At 52.7% G+C, this 19,492-nt stretch overlaps 1 long non-coding RNA gene across 1 annotated transcript; it reads left to right on the top strand.

Annotated features, from left to right (window-relative positions):
- The first annotated feature begins 1,580 nt into the window (after window positions 1–1,580).
- Window positions 1,581–5,357, top strand: LOC125630913 (uncharacterized). Its single transcript, XR_007354823.2, has 2 exons — window positions 1,581–2,028; window positions 4,415–5,357. It is a non-coding gene; the product is annotated as an uncharacterized LOC125630913 (long non-coding RNA).
- The last annotated feature ends 14,135 nt before the right edge of the window (window positions 5,358–19,492 follow it).

The following is a 19,492-nucleotide window of genomic DNA, read 5'->3' as shown; positions in this document are numbered from 1 at the left end:
CTGCACAGTGCGTGGATGTCTTCAGAGAACTATCCACGATGACTCCAAGATCTTTCTCTTGATTAGTTGTAGCTAAATTAGCCTTCATCATATTGTATGTGTAGTTGGGGTTATTTTTTCCAGTGTGCATTAATTTACATTTATCCACTTTAAATTTCATTTGCCATTTTGTTGCCCAATCCCTTAGTTTTGTGAGATCTTTTTGAAGTTCTCCACAGTCTGCTTTGGTCTTCACTATCTTGAGCAGTTTAGTATCATCTGCAAACTTTGCCACCTCACTGTTTACCCCTTTCTCCAGATCATTCCCTCCTCTTGTTTGTTATGCTCACTTTTTCTGTCTTGTTTCAAGTCAGGCTGTAAGCTGTTTTGAGCAGACTCCATCTGTGACTTCCTGTGAGTGTGCAGTGCACCCAGTCCTAGATGGCCCTATGCTAACTGTGATAACGTGTTTTACACAGTATAAATAATAATCCTTTATAATCCAACCTGGAATTGGTTTAGAATTATAATAACCCCTTAAATTAGATCACAACTAGAAGAACAACAAGCGCTCCATAAATTCAGTGTGAAACTATGTAAATCTGGGGATTAAAACATATTTTGATATCCTCTTCTCTTGAGTTCAGCGGGCTTCTCCCTTCACTTGGTCATAATCCAGCAGGAATTCCATAGAGGCTCAGATTCTTTCTGCACCTATGAGGGTAGGAGAAAATGAAAATGAGGGAAGTAAATCTTCACAGGTTTGGCAAGAAATGCACAAGTTTAGATGCACCCTTTACAAAATGGCAGACTGGGATGGACAACACAAATAGACTGGGACACAAACCATAAATCAGATTTGACACACCTGATGGTGTTTCAGGGAACTGGGGGAGGAGGGAGCAGACCAAGTGAGCCAGGGGTTTGAGCTGGGATATGCAGGCCGGTGAAGTGGGAGGGGGCAGGAGACTGAAGCTATGCAGGAGGTCTGGGGTCAGGTAAAGCAGGGTTGTGAGGGAGGCCTGGGATGCGGGAGAGCACAACAGCTCTGCGCTGCGGTATCAGGACTCAACAGGCTTGGCTGGCCCTGCTGCCTTGATTCCCCACCGGACTGAAGCAGCAGGACGATGGGGAGCTCTTGAAGTGCCCATGCTGGCTCCTCCAGTGCTGCTGCCATGATAGCAATGACGAGGGAAGCGGAGTGTCTGGGCACTGGTGCCTGGAGGGCTCCTCACTGCACTACTTCCCCCATGTGACAGACCAATGCCTCCCTGCAGACGTACTGGCCACCCACCCCATGATATCCCCACATAGCCAAACAACCACTCTCCCCTGCTAATCTCCCTGTACTCTTCCATGGCTGTTCTCCCTTCTGGATCCCCCTAGAGCCATTTCCCCCACCCCCAGGCACCCTATAACCTCACACACACCTCCCAAGCTCTCCCCACTGTGCTGTCCCCCTGGGAGCAGGGTGATGACTGGAGTGTGGGGGAATATGGGAAATCTGGGGAGGTGGGGGCAGAGGCTAGGGAATGCAGGTCAGATGTGGGAGTTTAGTGCTTCTGTTGCTGCCTCAGCTCCCCCTTGCACCAAGACAGCAGCAGTGTGAATAAAGGGGTTCACATTTTCAAAGGGGTTCACAAATTGATGGACCTCGGTTTTTGGGAGCCCAGCTTGAGATACCATGGACCTAGTTTTCAGAGGTGCTGAGCACCCACCAAATAAGTGAACATTTTTGAAAATGCAGGTCTAAGGGACGGTCCTCCTGCAGCCAAGAGTCTCCTGGTGCCAAAGAAGTTTACACTTTGAACCAGAGATGGAGGGGTTTTCCCCCTGCAGATCGAAAGGGTCTCCAGTACTAGGAAGGATTCCCACACAGGGAGAAGACCTCTAGACTTGGGGCAAGAGTCTTTTCTGGCACTGAACTGCATCCAACAGCAAAACACATCCTAGGATGGGAAATGTAGGCTGAATAGCAGGAAATGCGGCCAGGGATATGAACTCAGCTTTGGAGCAGGCTCCCAAGGGGCCAGGCAAGAGCCCCATCAGGTGAGACATTTAAAACTAGAACGGAAATAGTGGTAGAAAATGTACAATCGGGGGCAGTACAGTTGTACCCTGTCTCTGCGGATGGGCTGGGACCTAGTAGGACCTTTTCATCCCTAACTTCCATTAGCCAATGGGAAGCCCCTTTGGGCAGTGGCAGTGAGAGAGGAGAGTAGCTGCAAAATTGATGGGGTGGAAGGCCCCTTAATCCCAGTGTTGCAGGGAGGCAGAGGTGTCTATGCTCCAGTCCTGATGGAGTGGAGAGGGCAGGTGCTGAAAAAATAGAAATATCCAATGCAAATATTGGGGAAACAGACTTCAGGGAGAGAGGCGCCGGGCAATGCCCCGGGGAGCGCGGACCTGAGCCAAGGCCAAGGAGAGAGGGTCTGGAGCAGGGACCAAACCTAAAGGCCGTTCTCCTCCTGCACCCTGCATGTGCCAGAGACCAGGACTCCACCCCATTAAACTGGCTTCTTTTACGAAGCCCTGAGATGTGACTGCAGCCCAGCGCTGAATCCTCACAAAACAGCGAACAGCCTCTTCGGATAAACAGGCCAGCAGCATCTTGAGACTTGGGCTGGACTTGTCCCAGCCAGTGGATTTTCCCCGGCATGGCTCTGTCTGCCTGGCGCGTACTAAGAGCTGCTGCCTTTCTCCGTGCTCCGCGCAACGCTGCACGCACTCTGCTCACTCGCACCGAGGCTGGAATCCCATACAACTGTCCGGTTTCTGAGGAACAAAATTAAAATTCTGCAGTTCCGCCTCTTGGGTGAGATTCCACACGGCGCCCTCACCATGAGGGCAACGGGCAATGGGCAATGCACACGGGGCAGGAAAATCCAAACTCTTCGTGCACGTTGCTGGGTTCTACATTCAACCGAAGCTGCTCAGGAAAGAGTTCTGAGCAGCAGGGATGACGGCTCAGTGCAAATACCCGGCCAACGTGCAGCTGCGGCAGTGACCAAAGCAATGCTGGCCCCCTTCCTGCCCAAGCAGCCCCCTGTGTCCAGTTTTGGGCCCCACACTACAAGAAGGATGTGGATAAATTGGAAAGAGTCCAGCTGAGGGCAACAAAAATGATTAGGGGGCTGGAACACATGACTTATGAGGAGAGTCTGAGGGAGCTGGGATTGTTTAGTCTGCGGAAGAGAAGAGTGTGGGGGGATTTGATAGCTGCTTTCAACTCCCTGAAAGGGGGTTCCAAAGAGGATGGATCTAGACTGTTCTCAGTGGTAGCAGATGACAGGAGGAGGAGTAATGGTCTCAAGTTGCAGTGGCGGAGGTTTAGGTTGGATATTAGGAAAAACTTTTTCACTAGGAGGGTGGTGAAACACTGGAATTCGTTACCTAGGGAGGTGGTAGAATCTCCTTCCTTAGAAGTTTTTAAGGTCAGGCTTGAAAAAGCCCTGGCTGGGATGATTTAATTGGGGATTGGTCCTGCTTTGAGCAGGGGGTTGGACTAGATGACCTCCTGAGGTCCCTTCCAACCCTGATCTTCTATGATTCTATGAATATCCAGGACTTTGCCAGGCTGCTTCTGTTAGGAGGAGAAATTGATTCTACAAGTCCTGAGGTGGGGGAGGTGCCTGCCCCCAGTCCCTGAGGTGGGGGGGATTGAAGTGCGGGAGGGGCCTGTGCCCCAGTCCCGGAGGTGGGGGGATTGCAATGGGGGAGGTGCCTGCGCCCCGGTCCCGGAGGTGGGGGGATTGCAGTGGGGGAGGGGCCTGTGCCCCAGTCCCGGAGGTGGGGGGGATTGCAATGGGGGAGGTGCCTGCGCCCCAGTCCCAGAGGTGGGGGGATTGTAATGGGGGAGGGGCCTGCACCCCAGTCCCGGAGGTGGGGGGATTGCAATGGGGGAGGGGCCTGCACCCCAGTCCCGGAGGTGGGGGGGATTGCAGTGGGGGAGGTGCCTGCGCCCCAGTCCTGGAGGTGGGGGGATTGCAATAGGGGAGGAGCCTGCGTCCCAGTCCTGGAGGTGGGGGGGATTGAAGTGAGGGGGTGCCTGCGTCCCAGTCCTGGAGGTGGGGGGGATTGCAGTGGGGGAGGGGCCTGCACCCCAGTCCCGGAGGTGGGGGGATTGCAATGCGGGGGTGCCTGCGCCCCGGTTCTGGAGGTGGGGGGATTGCAATGGGGGAGGGGCCTGTACCCCAGTCCCGGAGGTGGGGGGGATTGCAATGGGGGAGGGGCCTGCGCCCCAGTCCTGGAGGTGGGGGGATTGCAATGGGGGAGGGGCCTGCACCCCAGTCCCGGAGGTGGGGGGGATTGCAATGGGGGGGTGCCTGCGCCCCGGTTCTGGAGGTGGGGGGGATTGAAGTGGGCCTGTGTTATGCAGGAGGTCAGACCAGATGACCACAGCCATGATTTTTAGCCAACAAGCTCTGCCTTCCAGGTCTCACCCTGCACTGTTACACCTTTGAGGGCACTGCCCTGACTTCTGGCCACATGCCGTCGATATTCCCAAGCATTTACTCAACACAGCCTGAAATGAAGGTGTGACAACGCACCCCATATTCTTCACAGAGATATTACGATACGAGTCTGGGATAATTATGATGTATTTTATGCAGGATAGGTCATGTCAGAGATCGTTGGAAAGATTATGATTTACCAAATATGAGTATCCTATTTGTGTGCATGTATCGTTTCTGTATCTGAAGTTAGGAATATTGACTATGAATCTGTATCACAAAATGTGTTTACACCTGGGGAACGCCCACTAGGCAAAAGGCTCTCAGTCTAGATGGCTGGCTGGGAAGGACCCATTCAAATTAATGAACCGTTTGGGAGAACAATAGGCCTTGGAAGATTATTGCCCATGGGGGGCGGGGTAGCCTTCCTGAGGATGCTACTAACGGCCTCTGACTCATGGCTGCTATGACTACAGGGACATGTGATCAGGTCACCTGGTGCTGGTCTCCATCTTGGGATACCAGTGTTTTTCCACTGGCTGGTGTGGGCACCAAGCTTTGAAATAAAGGGTTCCCGCCATATGCAAAAGCTACATAAGGCAGGGGAGTGACATCATCATGGTTCTTCACTGACTCCCCACCCAAAGAGACTCCTGGAAACAGCTGAGGAACAAAGACTGAGCTGGGGGGAAACGACCCAGGCCAGAGGGATTTTAAGCCTGTGACTGGAACACCTGGGGATTCCAAGCTGTGAGTCCGCGTGGCTTGCCCCTTAAGAACGTGCAGCCTGCCGGTATCATTTAGGGTGAGGATCTGCTATTCATAGCCAATCTCTTTAGTATATTAAGCTTAGACTGCATTTTTTTATTTGCTAGGTCATCTGCTTTGATCTGTTTGCTCTCCCTAATAATCACTTAAAATCTATCTTTTGTAGTTAATTTGTTTTTGCTTTGTCAAAAACCTGTGTGTGGGGGAGTCATAACTCGGGGCAGAAAGCTGTTGTATATTCCTCTCCACATTGAGGGAGGGGGAGAATTTCATGAGCTTACACTGTACAGTTCCCTGTTCGGTATAATTTTGGGTTTACACTCCAAAGGGGTGTGTGTGCCTGAGGAGCTGGGAAGTTCCTTAGCTGAAGCCTTCCCATGCAGGGCTGATCACAGTGTCTTTATGTAGCTGCAGCTGGGTGTGTCCCTGCCTGTATGGGTGCTGGAGGGGGCTTGAGAGCTTGTCACAGCAGTGCAGTGTAAAAGGAGCCCAGGCTGGTGGGTCGGGGGGCTCAGTGGTACGCAGTTCCAGGGGGCACCCCGGAGAGAACCCGTCACAGAAGGATTTTATTTTAATTTTCTTGCAGTGACAAACAGATTGAGTTAAAAATATCAAGATATGGAACTCTAAACAAAAAAGTACCATTTGCTGCATCAGAAACACTGGTTGGTGTGGGAGGAGGTTTAGTTTTTCTCCACAGTATCTTTCTGTATCTATCCTCTGGAGCAGCATGGGGAGGTGCCCATCACATCTGGAGCTAGTCCAGCTGGAGGACATGGTCACAGGAAGTAAAGCTCATTGTCATTCCATGGGTTTTCAGGAACAAAAAGTTTCCTCTTGCGTAGCTGAAGAAATAGTGGTAAAAGGCAGTTGCTAGGCTGCTCAAAGTGATCAAGTTCTGTGCTCTGGCTTCATCATCTGAGCCATTTTCCTTGGCAACAGCATGTGCGGCCACTGGCATGTCCTCTGAGTTTATGTCCTCTGAGTTTCCGAATCACCACCACAGTCTATTGGCCTTGCTGGAAAAGACAAAAGCAGTTTGCAAATGTACTAATTCCTGTTCCCTGTGCACTGCGTGCGCTCCATAATGTGGTCCACCAAGTCAGTAAACAGCTCAAGAAAACTCCTTCTGCCATGACGCCCACAACAGGGAGTCCAGTCAGCCCTAGTGTAGCCATCAAGGAGAAGAGCAAATGCTGAGCTGAAGCACAGACCTGGGCACCTGCCCCATCTAAACTCCCCCCACACCTCTGTGAGCGCACAGCCCTCTATAGCCCATCTTGGGACATGGGGGGGTGCAATTCTGATGTTGGGGACGATGAACCATTAGAACAACTTGCTGGGGTCATGGTGGGTTCTTCATCACGGGCACCTTTTATACAAAGATTCGAGATCTGGGGATTTTAGGGGATTTAGAGCTCTGCTCTAGGGATTGCTCTGGGGCCGGTCCCTGGCCTGTGCTACACAGGAGATCAGACTGCGTGATCACAACGGTCCCTTCTGGCCTCGGAATTTATGAATCTCTCTTGCTCCTTGGGGCTCAGTGCGGGGTGAGCTCAGAGCCCATCTAAGCCCGGCAGGTAACTGACCTTCCAAAGACCGGGGTAATGGGGTGGGGGAGCTCACATTCATTTGCTGGCACCGCCGCCCCGGTCTTGCATGCCATCCAACTTCACTCCTTCCAGTCCCCCCTCTGGACCGATTCCTTCCAGCAGTGACCGACTCTCCAGTCCACTGCCCTCTTCCCAGACTCAACTTCCTCCAGCCGATATATTACCACCTAAAAGCTGCATAAGGCATCCTAAAAGAAGGTGAACTACCCAGCTGTGTATCCTGTATCATGCCCAGAAGCACCCCCATCCTCTGCTACGTTTTGGAAAAGACAGGGGTTACTTTTTCATCTGCCTGTGAAGCATCAGCCACATACACGACCCCGTGGAAATAAGAACCTTGGTGCTGCTGGAAACGAGAGGACAAGCGCTCTGCCAAATCCTTACAGCGTGCGCTAAAGAGAGCCGCTGCTGAGGGATTTCCTTATCTAGAGGTAACACCTCCGGAGCCCAGCGCTGTGCCCTCCTTTCTTCTCAGCAAGGCACAGCAGGTTCAGGAATCAGAGTTTCTCTACGCAGGGATCTGTTCTGAGAGCTCCCAAGACTGAAGTGGGTTTTCACTTTCTGACGTTCATTTGTAGCTCCTGGCATCAGAGCTGTTTGTTTCAACAGACGAGACCAGCGCATCCTCCATGACTGAATGAAATGAAGTGAAGCTTAAGGGACTTCGTTTGTGGCCCATTGTGCTCTGGTTATCTTGATATCGTCCCTATCTTATTTAGGCAGAACAGCCTCTCTCTTTTATACACTGGTCTTTCACTCCAAGTTTTGCTAGACACAAGATTTTCCCACACAGCTATAACCGTACACAGTGTTGCTGTATCTTTACGTATCTCATGAAGTAGGGCCAGAATTTTCAAAACCTTTTGCAGATGAAAGTATCTAGCTGGGCAGGTACAAAGCTCACTTGGGTGCTCAAGGCACTGTCAAAGCCACGTGGCAGCTAAGCTCTTTTCCAAGCACCCCTGGGTGCTGAACACAGGGAGCAGAACCAGGTCTAGCTCCGATGTCAGACACTCATTTTTCATTTCCAAACACCCCGGGAATCCGACATGCACAGCAAACTGCCAGTGAGATCTGCGTCGAATAGGAATGGTGCTTTGCATTTCTCTAGTGCTTTTCATCAGAGGATCTAAAAGAATTGCCAGCGACGAAGTCATTCTCTGCATTTTCCAGAAAGGGTAACAAGGGCCAGGAATAGAAACCAGGACTTCCAGATTCCTGCTTTAACCACTGGACTAGCCTCCAACCCCTCAACCTCCCCCCCCCCAGCCTTCCAGTGATTTGAGCTGGTGCAGCTAACAAGCTGAGTAACTTGAAGAATCTCAGCTAAACCTGCCATTACTTCCTAACTCTCAGGGTGGTTAAGCACGGGAGTAAATTGCTCAGGGAGGTTGTGGAATCTCCATCATTGGAGATGTTTAAGAGCAGGTTGGACAAACACCTGTCAGGGATGGGCTAGATAAGACTTAGTCTATTACTTACAAATTTCCTGGTGCCCTGTGCAACTGCGTGCTGCCCCAGCCCCTGCTCCGGCTCTGCCGCAGCCCCAGCTCCGGCTCTGCCCCAGCTCCGGCTCTGCCCCAGCCCCGCCCCCACTCCCCTGAGCTCTGCAGCAGGGCTGGACCTGTACTCACCAGCAGCGGGAAGTGCAGCGACCCGGCCCCAGCCACACCACTGGTGAGTGCTGCAGGGTGGTTTCCCCCCGTCCCCAAGCCAGCCCCACCCCTCCACAGAGGCCTGGAGCAAGTACCCCCGCCGCACACCCCCCCCCGCAGAGGCCTGGGGCCTCCACACACACACCCTGTGGGGGGGGGGGCTGCATAGGGCCCCAGAATTGCTGGGGACAGCTCTGCTCACCACAGTGACAGCAAAACCAAAGGCAGACTCCCATCAGATACAGAATCAGTGATTACAGACGTGAGAGGCACAAAACATAGTCTGAACCCAGAGAGCAGTGACCATGCGGCCAGTAGGACAGAGAAGAGCTTGAGACCCTCTCTACTCCAACGTCCCAGACATTAGGGGATGCGCAGGAGAGTACCTCAAATTATCAGGGATCAGAAAGCGCCTCTCATCAACAAGCAACAAGGGAAAACTGTGTCTGACATGGGAGAACAGTGACATCGCACAATGGAGCAATCTATCACTAGGTTAGGAATGAGCAGTGATGACAAACGAACAAGGGATCAGACCTGTACCTGCTCCCCATAGCCAGACCATGGGCAGATCTTACAGACCCCTGAGGAATCTTTTACACATTGGCAACACCTTTAGTGGCAACACTGTAGTCTGTAACTCATCATTTAAAACAGCTTCTGTACCAAATGGTTGGAGGAGAGCTAATGTGACACCAATTTTTAAAAAGGCTCCAGAGGTGACCCCAGCAATTACAGGCCGGTGAGCCTGACTTCAGTACCGGGCAAACTGGTTGAAATGATAGTTAAGAACAGAATTGTCAGATGCATAGATAAACATGATTTGTTGGGGAAGAGTCAACATGGTATTTGTAAAGGGAAATCCTGCCTCCCCAATCTACTAGAATTCTTTGATGGGGTCAACAAGCATGTGGACAAGGAGGATCCAGTGGATATAGTGTACTTAGATTTTCAGAAAGCCTTTGACAAGGTCCCTCACCAAAGGCTCTTAAGCAAAGCAAGCTGTCATGGGATAAGAGGGAAGGTCCTCTCAGGGATCAGTTACTGGTTAAAAGATAGGAAACAAAGAGTAGGAATAAATGGTCAGTTTTCAGAATGGAGAGAGGTAAATAGTGGTGTCCCCCAGGGGCTGTACTGGGAACAGTCCTATTCAACATATTCATAAATTATCTGGAAAAAGGGGTAAACAGTGAGGTGGCAAAATTTACAGATGATACAAAACTACTCAAGATAGTTAAGTCCCACGCAGACTGGGAAGAGCTACAAGGGGATTTCACAAAACTGGGTGACTGGGCAACCAAATGGCAGATGAAATTCAATGCTGATAAATGTAAAGTAATGCACATTGGAAAACATCATCCCAACTATACATACAAAATGATAGGTTTCAGAGTAGCAGCCGTGTTAGTCTGTATTCGCAAAAAGAAAAGGAGGACTTATGGCACCTTAGAGACTAACCAATTTATTTGAGCATAAGCTTTCAAGAGCTACAGCTCACTTCATCGGATGTATCCGAAGAAGTGAGCTGTAGCTCACAAAAGCTTATGCTCAAATAAATTGGTTCGTCTCTAAGGTGCCACAAGTCCTCCTTTTCTTTATACAAAATGATGGGGTCTAAATTAGCTGTTACCCATCAAGAAAGAGATCTTGGAGTCATTGTGGATAGTTCTCTGAAAACATCCACTCACTGTGCAGCGGCAGCCAAAAAACATAGAATCATAGAATATAAGGGTTGGAAGGGACCCCAGAAGGTCATCTAGTCCAACCCCCTGCTCGAAGCAGGACCAATTCCCAGTTAAATCATCCCAGCCAGGGCTTTGTCAAGCCTGACCTTAAAAACCTCTAAGGAAGGAGATTCTACCACCTCCCTAGGTAACGCATTCCAGTGTTTCACCACCCTCTTAGTGAAAAAGTTTTTCCTAATATCCAATCTAAACCTCCCCCACTGCAGCTTGAGACCATTACTCCTCGTTCTGTCATCTGCTACCATTGAGAACAGTCTAGAGCCATCCTCTTTGGAACCCCCTTTCAGGTAGTTGAAAGCAGCTATCAAATCCCCCCCTCATTCTTCTCTTCTGCAGGCTAAACAATCCCAGCTCCCTCAGCCTCTCCTCATAACTCATGTGTTCCAGACCCCTAATCATTTTTGTTGCCCTTCTCTGGACTCTCTCCAATTTATCCACATCCTTCTTGAAGTGTGGGGCCCAAAACTGGACACAGTACTCCAGATGAGGCCTCACCAATGAGGTACTCTAGATGAGACCTCAACAAACAGACTGTTGGGAACCATTAGGAAAGGGATAGATAATAAGACAGAGAATATCCTATTTCCTCTGTATAAATCCATGGTACACCCATATCTTGAATACTGCATGCAGATGTGGTCGCCCCATCTCAAAAAAGATACGTTGGAATTGGAAAAGGTTCAGAAAATGGCAATAAAAATGATGAGGGGTATGGAACGGCTGCCATATGAGGAGAGATTAATAAGACTGGGACTTTTCAGCTTGGAAAAGAGGCAAATAAGGGGGGATATGCTAGAGGTCTATAAAATCACGAGTGATGTAGAGAAAGTAAATAAGGAAGTGTTATTTACTCCTCCTCATAACACAAGAACTAGGGATCACCAAATGAAATTAATAGGCAGCAGGTTTAAAAGGAAAAAAATACAGTATTTCTCCACCCAACGCACAGTCAACCTGTGGAACTCCTTGCCAGAGGATGTTGTGAAGGCCAAGACACTCATAGTGTTCAAGAAGGAACTAGATGAGTTCATGGAGGGTAGGTCCATCAATGGTTATTAGCCAGGATGGGCAGGAATGGTGTCCCTGGCTTCTGTTTGCCAGAAGCTGGGAATGGGCGACAGGGGATGGATCACTTGATGATGACCTGTTCTGTTCACTCCCTCTGGGGCCCCTGGCACTGGTCGCTGTCGGAAGACAGGACGCTGGGCTAGATGGACCTTGGGTCTGACCCAATCTGGCCGTTCTCTTGTAGAGTTTGCCATGCCAATAAAGTCCATTGCCAGCCAGGCTTTGAAATGTGCAGTGCAATATACAGCCTGCAGAGGGCAGCACAACAGCAGGACTGAGCCATTGGAGCCCGGGCGACAGGTTTGGGTTCCAGGAGCGGGGCTGGGCTGAGCTTAGCTCGCTCAGGCCGGATCCTCTGCAGACACAGCGGGGCCAGCCCCATGGCTCGGCTGGGATCGGCCCACCGCATGGGCGGGCGGGTTGAAGGCTGACATCTGTGCAGGGAAGGGCGAGTCAGCCCATGGCTCGGGGACAGGATTCAGGGCGGCCCAGGTTTGTGCAGCGCCCGGTGGGACGTGGCGACGTAGCTAGGGACGGAAATCTGGGTGGACCCCGATTTATGGCGGACGGGCAATGACCAAAGTTCTGTCGTCCCGGCCACCGATTTCTATTGTGAATGCGTTAAACCAATTAGCCGCCGAATACATTAGCTAGAGGCGCCCGTACATCTTCTGACCATGTTTTCAGTCGACAAAAAATAGATTCGGCGGGAATCTGCGGTAAATGTACTTAGAAGCACAGAGCCAGCAGTGCCGCCAAACCAGCAAGAACAGAGTTACTTTAAATTGTAACCAATTCGTAAACTAAATGAAAGTCAGTGAATTACGACAGTGACAGCGTTCTCTTGTCTCCACTCCGCCTGTCTATAGGACATGGCCTCAGGGCTTGCCGGTCAATATGGGAGTTACAGTGTGGTGATGCGGAGAGCGCACGGGTCTCTTTCAAACAGGCGAGCCAGCGTATTCCGGTGACTCGTCACACGGCTGTTTTAATCTCGCGTCTGTCTCCTGTACTGCTGGCTGCTGGGAGCAGGAGGAAAAGGCAGAGGTTTTAGGGGATTGCCGCTTGCCCATCCCCTAAAACCTCTGCCTTTTCCTTAAGCAAAGCAAGCTGTGGGCTCAGAGCCGGGATAGCGGATGCCGGCTGTGCCAAGCACAGTGAGCAGCCAGGGAGACGAGGGGGCCCTGGGCAGAGGGCCCTGCCCAGGGAGACGTCAACAAACAAGACACCTTGCAGCCAGATGCGGAGGGGGGATGTGACCCCGACGGGGGGCTGATGCTGGGGAGAAGGGCCCTACCCCCCAGCGCCTGAGGGTGTGCGGCCACCACCAGGGCAGGTGTCCGACCCTCGGTATCAGCACAGCCAGGGCCTGGGCAGGGGCCTGGGACGGGTGAGGAACAGCCTGCGAACTCTTCTTACATCCCAGAGCTGGCTGGTCGCGGTGTCCCGTTGCCCGCATTGTTTCTTCAACCTTTCCCGTCTTTCCTTATTTTTCTGACTGTTGCTGGTTTGAACTTAATGCCAAGATCAATGGGTAAAGGAAGCGGCCAGTGCAGAGAGAGGACCCCGGAGCGGGGACCCCCTGTCCCAAGTGACCCCCGACAAGCCTGGGGGGTCCAGCCCCCCAGGAATCCTGGACCCAGCCTTGTCAGGGTTACAAGGACCCCGCCCGGGAGAGTCCTCGAGGTCAGGCAGGCCTCCGGGTGAAGGGAGTGGGAGCGAGGACTCAGTGCCTTTTGCCAGCCGATTCCACCAGGGCACTGCAGGAGCCAGGAAAGTTCCCCACAACAGCGGGGCCAGCCCCTGGCTCACAGGTGTGTGTGAGAGGATCCCCCAACTCACAGGTATGTAACCATCCCTCGCCTTCCTCTCGTGCTTCACTCAGCAGTGACCCAGGTAACAACCCTGCCACTTAAACCACCATCACTGGGCAGCTGAGTTCACAGCCCCCAGGAGCAGCTTCCCCTCTCGGGCTGCTCCAGCCGCGCGGCACGAGGGTTGGCCACCTGCGTGTCTTTAACGCAAGCTGAGATGCTGGAGCACAAGACGGCAACCTCCAAAGATGCTGCCCACCTGCCAGGCTGCCACAGCAGCCCCCTGACTGGCTCCCAGCGGGCGGAAGGGCCAGTCCCCTCACTAGTGTCTGTCTGTGTACGGGAAAGAGGGGTGTGCTGGGCGCTGGCTTGGCAAATGATCCCTGTTTATATAGCCCCGGTATTCCCCCATTGCTACCTCCCTGGCTCGTCTCTCTGCGGGGCTCAGTAACCCGGGGAGTTTCTCTGCCTTTCTCGCGTTGCCCTCACTCAGAGCCCTTGGGGGTTGCCTGGCTCGGGAGCCCCACCGCTCCGAGGGGGTTGAATCAGGGGAAGGGGAGCTGCAGGACACATCCGGATTGCTACTCTGCCTCCGCCCAGGGCCAAGAGGCCCCCTGGAACCCAATCCGGCTCCACAATCTCCTGAGTCATTCCCCCGCAGGATCCTTCCCCAGAACAATGGCCCATTGAGCAACTGCGGCCCCGTGGCAAAGAGCCCCTTGTTCTGCCAGCCCCAGCCCCAGGGGAGGAATGTCGCTAAGTGCAGGGCTGTCGATCTCACGCGGGGACGTTGCCAAGGTGCTGTCAAGCTGCACCTGCCAGCTCAGCCAACGATCAGGTGGCTCTGCCTTTTTAATCAGGCTCCCTGTTCTTAGACTATCGGCTTTCTGCCCCCTGCAGCCGTTTCCCTCCCCGCCGCCCTGAGGGGGAAGCCAGGCAGACGAGGGAAGCTCACGCCGTGAGACAAGGGCAGAGCTGGGCCTTGAATCCAGGCCTCGGGACGCCGAACCCCCCCACCCTCTGCAGGGAGGAAGGACGTTCGTGTGACGCCCAAACAGCTGCACTAGAGCGATCCACGGATCAGTGCAGCCAGCGCCAGGCCAGCCCCCGGGAGGTCACCAGCGCCCCCGGCCAAGCCGGGCGAGGCCCACCCCGTACTCGGCTGCGACACCGCAAGAAAGGCCACGTGCAGCAGGCAGCAGTGCTCTCCCCTTGATTTCTGACCCATTGGCCCCGCGTGATGCCAGGGCGGGCTGGGAAATGTGGAAACCCAGACCCTGGGCGAGCCATAAGGGGCCCACGGTGGGTCCGTCTGGAGGGTGCATAGCACTGCTGTGGGGCGCCCTCAACTGGTGCCACTCCCCCCTCTGGCCACACCAGCAGAGGGGAGATGTGGGGGCTGGGCTGGGCAGGCGAGAAATTCCAGGAAGAGGGAAGCATGTGCCAGTCTCTTATCCCAGTCCCAATGTCCATCTTGGGACCCTCCTTCTCCAGGCTTAGGGAGGGGCTGGAGTGGAGGTGGCCAGGTGGCCCCTGAGCCGGCTCAAGCCAGGTCCAGAAGCCGGCAGTGAGCTACCCACGGGTCTCTCTGCAGCTGCCAGATACGCAGCCCTTCTCATGGAGGGCTCTGGCTAGCGATGGAGGTTTCTATGATGTCCTGCTTTGAAGGGGACACTGGCCCCATCCCACAGGCAGGACTCTGTGATCCCGGAGGAGAGGCCAGGCCCCAGAAGCAGCTGTTCCACTTTGGAAAGAGCTGAGGGTGCTGGGTTGGGGTTATCCCCATCTTGCAGATGGGAAAACTGAGGCAAAGAGCAGGGAAGAGATTTGCCTGTGACTGCACGGCTGGGAACAGAACCCAAGAGTCCTTACTCCCAGCCCCTACTCTAAGCAGAGATCCCACCACTCCCTGCCTAGAGTTGGGAATGGACCGCAGTGTTTGTGCAATAGGCAGGAGGGAGGGAGCTGGGCTCTGCTGGGCAGGGAAATGCTGGCAGGCCCGCTGAGATGGGAAGGGCCGTGCTGCTGGCGTGCTGCTCCTTGGCCACAAGTGCACCCACAGGGTACATCGAGGATTGATGGGGCAGCACCATGCAGGCAGGAGTGGCCAACCCAAGGTTTCGGGGGGGGAGGATTTGCTCCTTCCACCCCCCGCCCCCCCGCATCCTCTCCTGCTCCCTCCCAGGGTGCAGGCAGCCTGCTAGCACTGCACATGGTGTGAGGCGAGCCAGACGCCCGTCGGCCTCCTTGTCCCCCATGGGCCAGGCCTGCGGTGACCCTGTGTGCCAATCCCCCAGCTCCCTGCGCACATGGCGAGAGGCGAGAGCTGATGCTCGGGAAAGGTTTATGAGCCAGGCGGGGAGCCCGGCTGCCTTTCATCTGTTACAAGCCAGGCCCCGATGATGCCGGCTCTGCTGCCTGTTGGAAAGCACCCCGCAGAGAGACTGGGGCTGTGAGTCATGGGGCCAGGGCCCTGCCAGCCCCCACCCCATGGGTAGGGGAGAGGTCCTGCAGGCAGCTCCCAGGGCGATGGGGGCGGACAGCCCAGGGCACTGGGAACCCAGCCATCTGGCTGAGCCCTGGGACTGTAGCTGCCGCAGCCGGGAGTGGCAAAGCAGAGCTGAGACCAGGAGACCAGGGCCCCACTCCCCGCACCCGCAGCCTCAGCCCCCGCCTACCCTGCGGGCTTGGGCCCTGGGCAAGGATTTTGGGGTGAAGTCACTCTGGGACACATGTGGGCGGAAGGATGCTCCGTGGCTGGCGGACAGCGGTGGGGTGCCAGGACTCCTGGGTTCAGTTCCCAGCTCTACCCCCAAGTTGCTGCATGACCATGGGTGAGGCTCGTGGACCCGGATTAGTGGCTCTGAGCCCATGGAGAGGGGCTGTGAAGCAGCAACAGTGCCTGGGGAGAGTGGGGCTGACTGAGCCTGACCCCCTCTGAGGAGGCACAGGCAGGACTGGGAGCTCTGACTCCCCCAAGCGGCTCACAGCCACTGGCTGGGGTGAGGGGAGTGGTCCTGCCTTTGGCTACCAGGAGACTAGGGCACTGCTTGCAACCCCTGCTAGGATTGTGGCTGGAGCCTGTGCTCTCCCCTTGTGCACCTGCACAGGCTCCCCTCCTCCTGCCTCAGTTTCCCCCGTAAAGTGGGGTGATGGGTCCTGACCCCCCGCCAGCAGGCTCTGAGGATGCATTCATTGTCTCCCTGGGGCTCACGCACAGCACTGAGGTGCTGAGCAAAGATCCTTCTTCATGGGGGGGCTGGCACTGCCTGTCTGGGAGATGGGAGATGTCACCGCAGGGGATTTTATTCCCTCCCTTCCTTCGGAGAGCCGTGCTCCTGGGCCTCCCCCCTGAGAAAGGGGTAGCCAGGCATAAAGGCACGTTGGAAGGAACACGCTGGGCTCCAATTCACTGCGATCGCTCAGGACAGGGTCCTCGGTGCCACAGGGGGCAGCTCCATGACCCCTGCTCGGGGTGCAGCTGCGGTCAAGAGAGCTGACAAGCAGTAGCCAAAGCAGGGACTGCCCCCTGACCCTCTTCTCTGCTGCATTCCCCTTCCTTTTCTTCCCCTTTACCTGATCCCCCACCCCCACAACATCAAGGAACTCCCATGCAGTTTGCTGCCCCAGCATTGTTCACTGTGCCGGTGTGTATGGCCGGCCTGTTATCTTGTCTGTACAGCGCTTTGCACGATGGGGCCTATTCTCTCCCCATAGGCACAACTGTAACACACACGATTAATAATAAATAGGGCTGTCAATTAATCGCAGTTAACTCACGCGATTAACTCCAAAAAATGAATTGCGATTAATCTCACTTATTACGACAGGATACCAACTGAAATGTATTAAATATTTGTGGATGTTTTTCTACATTCCTCAATATTGATTTCAGTCAATCACAACACAGAATACAAAGTGTCCAGTGCTCACTTCATATTATTTTTATTACAAGTATTTGCACTGTAAAAATGAGAAACAAAAGAAATCTTATTTTTCCGTTCACCGCCTACAAGTACTGTCGTGCGATTTCTTTGTCGTGAAAGTGCAACTTACAAATGCAGATTTTTTTTGGTGACAGAGCTGCACTCAAAAACAAAACAGTGTAAAACTTTAGAGCCTACAAGTCCACTCAGTCCTACTTCTTATTCTGCCAATCGCTCAAACAAGTTTGTTTACATTGATGGGAGATACTGCTGCCTGCTTCTTGTTTACAATGTCCCCTGAAAGTGAGAGCAGGCGTTCGCATGGCACTGTTGTAGCTGGCGTTGCAAGGTATTTACATGCCAGATATGCTAAACATTCGTATGCACCTTATTTCGGCCACCGTTCCAGAGGACGTGCTTCCATGCTGATGATGCTCGTTAAGAAAATAATGCGTCAATTAAATTTGTGACTGAACTCCTTGGGGGAGAATTGTACGTCCCCTGCTCTGTTTTGCCCTCATTCTGCCATAGATTTCATGTTCTAGCAGTCTCGGATGATGACCTGGCACATGTTCATTTTGAGAACACTTTCACAGCAGATTTCACAAAACGCAAAGAAGGTACCAATTTTAGATTTCTAAAAATAGCTACAGCACTCAACACAAGGTTTAAGAATCTGAAGTGCCGTCCAGAATCTGAGAGGGATGGAGTGTGGAGCATGCTTTCAGAAGTCTTAAAAGAGCAACAGTCTGATGCGGAAACTACAGAACCCGGAACAACCAAAAAAGAAAACCAGCTTTCTGCTGGTGGGATCTGACTCAGATGATGAAAATGAACATGTGTTGGTCTGCTGCTTTGGATCGTTATCGAGCAGAACCCGTCGTCAGCATGGACGTATGTCCCCTGGAATGGTGGTTGAAGCATGGAAGGACATATGAATCTTTAGCGCATCTGGCACATAAATATCTTGTGACGCCGGCTACAAAAGTGCCATGCAAACGCCTGTTCGCACTTTCAGGTGACACTGTAAACAAGAAGCGGGCAGCATTATCTCCTGCAAATGTAACCAACCTTGTTTGTCTGAGCGATTGGCTGCCCAAGAAGTAGGACTGAGAGGACTTGCAGGCTCTAAAGTTTTACATTGTTTTGTTTTTGAAAGCATTTTTTGTACATAATTGTACATTTGTAAGTTCAACTTTCATGCTAAAGAGATTGTACTGCAATACTTGTATTAGATGAATTGAAAAATACTATTTTTTTTATTTTTACAGTGCGAATATTTGTAATAAAAATAAATATAAAGTGAGCACTGTGCACTTTGTATTCTGGTTGTAACTGAAATTAATATATTTGAAAATGTAGAAAACATCCAAAAATATTTAAAATAAATATTATTCTATTGTTGTTTAACAGCTCAATTAATTTTTTTAATCACTCGACAGCCCTAATAATAAACAACAACAACATGTCCGAGTGCTAAGGAACAGGCTGGAGAATGGTCCAACCCCATTACACGTTGATGGGTCCCCCTCCCCTGGTAGCCGGGCTCCGGGCTGGTCTCACATAGAACTAGAGGGGGCTCAGAGAGGGGCAGCAAGAATGAGTATGGCTCTGGAAACACTCTCCTATGGAGAGAGATTGAAAAGATTTTAATCGCTGAGCTCCTTGGGGTGGGGCTAGCATTCAAGTACAGAAAAGGTTGTTACAAGGAGGAGGGAGAAAAATTGTTCTCTTCACCTCGGAGGCTGGGACAAGCAGCAGTGGGCTTAAATTGCAGCAAGGGAGGGTTAGGTTGGACATTAGGAAAAACTTCCTAACTGTCAGGGTGGTTAAGCACTGGAATAAATTGCCCAGGGAGGTTGTGGAAGCTCAGTCATTGGAGATGTTTAAGAACAGGTTAGACAAACGTGTCAGGGATGGGCTAGATAATACTTAGTCCTGCTGTGAGTGCTGGGGACTGGTCTAGACAATCTCTCAAGGTCCCTTCCAGTCCTACGGTTCTATGATTCTGTGTTTGTGCAGCCCCTAACACCTAGCCACCTGGGCTGTGGTTTCTAGGTGCTCCCATAATAGCTACGGGGAAGTCCTAAGAAGAAGACTGGGCTAGTTACCGTACAAAGGAGCTGCACAGAGGAGCCATGATGATAGCCTAGAGCATACTGACAAGGGACGGTCGATGGAACTAAAAGGCCTGCCACCCAAAGCCGACCAAAGGAAGCCATTTCCTGCACAGGCGGCACAGCTCACTGCCGAGTGGTCAGAGTTCATTCAAAAACACAGGGAGATCAAACCTCGTGCTTCCTGGCTGACATTGCGGTTTGGAAGGAGAGACTTTGGTGGGGCCAATTAACCTGTCTGTCCTCCACGGGGTTCTTAATCTGCAGCGCCTGCTGCTGCCCCACTCAGAGGCAGGACAGCGGGCCAGAGGGACCCTGGGGCTTGCCCCAGTCTAGCCAATGTCCCCTGCAAG

Source organism: Caretta caretta, chromosome 2 (assembly GCF_965140235.1).
Source record: "Caretta caretta isolate rCarCar2 chromosome 2, rCarCar1.hap1, whole genome shotgun sequence".
Classification (NCBI taxonomy): Eukaryota; Metazoa; Chordata; order Testudines; family Cheloniidae; genus Caretta; species Caretta caretta.
This window is presented reverse-complemented; position numbering and strand designations above follow the sequence as displayed.